The sequence below is a fragment of the Gigantopelta aegis genome, chromosome 9 (assembly GCF_016097555.1).
Source record: "Gigantopelta aegis isolate Gae_Host chromosome 9, Gae_host_genome, whole genome shotgun sequence".
NCBI lineage: Eukaryota > Metazoa > Mollusca > Gastropoda > Neomphalida > Peltospiridae > Gigantopelta > Gigantopelta aegis.
In genome coordinates this window covers 12,197,023-12,202,182 of record NC_054707.1, presented here as the reverse complement: position 1 = coordinate 12,202,182, position 5,160 = coordinate 12,197,023, and positions in this window count along the sequence as shown.

Genomic DNA, 5,160 nt, shown 5'->3' with positions numbered 1-5,160 from the left:
GACATAATATAATTTAGGGTTGAGATTAAGGTGGGTTAGGATGATATGGTGGCATAGAACTGCTATCAACATAATGACATAATTTAGAAATGTTTTTACAACATAATGGCATTTTGCTAGGCGTTTTGTCAAGACAACGATATAATTACGTCAACTTACTCAACAAAATTAATGTATGACAACATATTGAAAAACCTAACTACATGTATAACCCTAACATGAACCCTCAATTCTATGGGTACGTCGATGGCAGTTCTATGCCACCATAATCCGATTAAACTGGCACATTCCACAGATGGTGTTAATTGATATTTGAGAAGATATCACGCTTCTTCAAAGACAAATGATTCCTGCAGCTACAATAACATCACCGACTCTAGTTTGTCTTACCTGGGATTTTTGTGCGTACCTGAATAATTATATAGAGGATATTTCATGGGTTTTTTTATTTTTTTATTTTTTTTGTCAAATATGATTTATATCTCATCGAGTGACGGTTGCAATCATATGTGATATGATTGCAAACTTCACGAGATGAGATATAAATCATATTTGACAAAAAAAAACCCCATGAAATTTTCTATTTATTATATAACTTTTGGCAATTTAACTTTATTTTTAAAATGCCAGTAGCAAAATAGTTCCGGCTTTCTTACAGTAAAGATAACACTTTCTACAGTGACGATCACATTTTAGAGTGAAATAGTGAAAATGTCACTCTACAATGTGTTATCGTCACTGAGTGACTTGATAACACTTTTATTTCACTGATATTTTAAGATATTTCACTAAATGTTATCTAATAAATAAGTTAATCATCGATTATCTGTATTATTAGGACGCTGATATTTCCCGACTGCAAACACCAAAATTAGATATTTCCTGACGTATATGCACTGACGTCAAATGAGGATACTCGGCTATTGTCGACGGTGACAAACTCTCAGAAATCGACATGAAGGAGCGAATAAAAGTTTTTACTGTTACAAACCGTTTATTGTTCTATGTTGTAGTTATAATAAGCAGAAACATCACCGAAGATATCATGAGTTCCGTTATTAATTTATTTATCGAAATATTTCCCTGTTATCATTTTAAACAAATGGGCATACAGACAAATAGATATAGATAAACTGACGGATGGACAGACACAAATAACCGAATGAATGGACAGACACACAATTATTGATTTCTTAAATTTCACGAAATTATGCAGACGACCGTCTTCCGTCTGTGTCTCACTCTGTTGCTCGCTCTCTCTTTCTCTCGTTATTCCCCCCCCCATCCCCCCTCTCTCTCTCTCTCTCCCACTCACTCTTTCTCTCCAACTGTCTGTCTGTCTGTCTGTCTGTCTGTCTGTCTCTCTCTCTCACTCTTTCTCTCCCACTGTTTCTGTCTGTCACTCTCTTTCTCACTCACTCTCTTTCTCTCCAACTGTCTCTTTCTTTCTGACCGGCCTCGGTGGCGTCGTGGTTAGGCCATTGGTCTACAGGCTGGTAGGTACTGGGTTCGGATCCCAGTCGAGGCATGGGATTTCTGTCTGTCTGTCTGTCTGTCTGTCTCTCTCTCTCTCTCTCTCTCTCTCTCTCTCTCTCTCTCTCTCTCTCTCTCTCTCTCTCTCTCTCTCTCTCTCTCACACACACACACACACACACAACGTAACATTAATATAACTTGGCAACAGATTTGTATATGGTATAAAGGTCGCCGACAATAACCGTTGATAACAATAAAACATGAAGTTATTAAATCTGTAGTTATGTTTGTATTTGGCATTAGTAAATACTGTCATATGGTGAAGCGATAATGTGAGTTAATTAAAACCGTATACCTGTGGTATATAACGCATTAGTAAATGATATTATATTATATAATGTGATACGAGATTGTGGGTTTATTAAAACTATACCTATAGTTATATAATGCACACAGCACTGTAATTTCTATTAGTATCATCGATGGTGTCTTCCACCTCCTCAGACGTACGAACTTACGGTATTAAGAACTTATAATATTGTCATTAGACGTGGAGCTTAATGTCGCAGATCCTAGCTTTAGTACGTTAATCCATAAACCCGTATGTGCATTTTTAAAAATATTAAAAATGTAGGAAGGAAGGAAATGTTTTATTTAATGACGCTCTCAACACATTTAATTTATGGTTATATGGCATCAGACATATGGCTTCGGACCACATAGATATTGAGAAAGGAAAGCCGCTGTCGCCAACTTCATGGGCTAGTCTTTTTGATTTGCAGCAAGAGATCTTTTATATGCACCATCCCACAGACAGGATGGTACATACCACAGCCTTTGTTACACCAGTTATGGAGCACTGGCTGGAACGAGGAATAGCCCAATGAGCCCACCGACGGGAATCGATCCTAGATCGATCGCGCATCAGGATATCGCTGTACCATTCTGGCTCTACGTACCGTCCCAAAATGTAGACTATTCCGTGGTATTAGAAACGCCACAAAGGTTTGGTTTGTTCAACGACATCACTAAATCACGTTGATTTATGAATCATTGGTTACTGGATGCCAAACATTTGGTAATTCTGACATAGTCTTTGAGAAGAAACCCGCTACATTTTTGTTCATTAGTAGCAAGAGATATTTTAAATGCACCATCTCACAGACAGGATATCGCATACCACGTCCTTTGATATTAAAGTCGTGGTGCACTGGCTGGAACGATAAATAGCCCAATGAGTCCACCGACGGGGATCGATCCTAAACCGACCGCGCATCAGGCGAGCGCTTTACCACCGGACTACGTCCCGCCCTTTGGTTTAAAAGAGTAAACAAGGCTATTTAGAGAAAAAAGAAAAAAAATATATTTGATTAATCAACCGGTGACCGAAACATGGCTTGATATATGATCTAGTTTGACATGTTTTCATCTGTGCCTGCCGTTATTGATTACACCTTATACGTCAGTTTATAATTTTAAAAAGATAAGTCATCATACGTTATGCCTTAAATTACCGTAAATATCTCAATATAGCCCGACAGCAGCGATTATGATCCGGGACGTATATAAACGTGTTTATATAATATTAAAATACGAGCTAGGAATGTAGGCATAAGTTATTATATTGTACTTACAAGTCGGGGTTCCAGACGTATCTCAATTAAATAGCACAAACTTCCGGCTGGTATTCGGCGATTTACGATATTAGTCCGACGTGCTTTTAAAAATACATGACCTAGATTTGGCAATCGCTAAATTGGAATTTCCAGATGAGCCGACTTGTTGGAGACAAGTCGTACTTTCTATTATTGGTTTGGTGTTGTCAATATCCGAGCAGGATTCCCCAATGCTTTGTATATCGTGGCGTTTGTATCAAAAATAAACCACGTCCTTCCACAGACCATTCGGTTTTATAACGTCAGCCGCTTTTAAAACGTACGCGTGCTCTCTAAAGATGAAACAAAAAATAAAATGTTTTAAGTTGGTACCATCATTACAGTACTAATACATTGGATGTGTGTATCTTCTTATCCCCCCCCCCCCCCCCCCCCCCGTTAAAGTGTGTTTTCTTTAACGACACCACGAAAGTACATTGATTAATTAATAATCGTCTATTGGATATCAAACATTTGCGGATATCAAACATTTGCGGATATCAAACATTTGCGGATATCAAACATTTGCTAATTATGACACATAGTCATCAGAGGAAACCCATTACATGTTTCCTAATATAGCAAGGGATCTGTTATATGCACTTTCCCCACAGACAGAATAGCACATACCACGTCCTTTGACCAGTTGTGGTGCAATGGTTGTAACGAGAAAAACTCAATCAGTTGAATGGATCCACCGAGGTGGTTCAATCCTGCGACGCAAGCACCTCACGCGAGCACTCAACCGACTGAGCTAAACACCGTCCCACCTTACGTAGAGGTACAATAGGACACTAATATGGGGGGGGGGGGGGGGGGGGGGAGGGGTTAAACATAACTATATTCTTATATTTCGAATTGTATTTCAAGAATGATAACAATTTATAGTGTTTTTAATTAATTAATTAATTAATTTCACTTTCTCTTTAAAAGCGGGTTTGTATATTTGCGGTATTCCACTATATCCAATGGCGCCCACACTCTGCTAAGGCATCGCTTTATAAACCTGGTTCGACTATCAAGAGCATCACGAATGTCTTTAAATAGGGCTCTATAAAAAGACAGACGGTATGTCTAAATGGCGAGGCGTGTTGCCTGAGCACACACGCTACTGTGTGGCCTGTTTATAACACTCAAGTGGCTTCCCTCGTTTATTCGCATTCATAGATAACGTTAAAAAACTCATTTGTGTAAATACTAGAGTATTTTTAGATCCCCTACACACCAATGGAGAGAGGTGTGACTTAGTGGCGAAGAGTCTGCTGGAAGCCAGTCTTCGTGTCCTTGATCATGCTCCATTTAATTAATGGCGGTAGGAACAGACCGCGTGGTCTTCAGTTAATATGTTTAAAATACAAGAAGTTCCCTAAAGGTTACAGCAAGAACCTAAAGCTCATATATTTAGTTTGATTAGTTTCGACTTCTTTGGTGACATTTAACTTAAAGTGACAGATCATATAGTCTGTTTGCCCAACCCTCATTTTTGGCCGAACCGTGCACTAAAGTCTGTGCAAGGTGCTGGAAGGTGCTGATGGATGATTCGAGGGGTGTAAAACGTGGTACCCTTGAGCATTTTGAAATATTGAAGATGGCTGCCAAAACATATCAACTATGACAAAACAGTTGACGTTTATTATGGTGATTTAGGGTTCCAGGAATTCATTATCAACTAGCCCCAGCTAATTAAGACATCATAACATCATTGAAATCTAAGATGATCGCTACCTTGCAATTATCACATTTTACATTTACTGGGAAAATATCTTGATGTTAGCAATTGAAGTGTATGGGATAAGGATTTCATTTATAACAACATCTTGCTCACTGAGTGATTGCATCATTATTTAAATTCAAGATGACCATGAAAATGGCCACCAAGAGTATTCAGTAGTCATATCTTACATTCTAGTTTTACCCCCAAACAATAATTTACACTTCAAATATAGGGTTTTCACATGCAAGGAATTAGTTTCTCGCATTCACTTTCTAACATAGGAACTTTAACACTGTTTGAATCCAAGATGGCAAC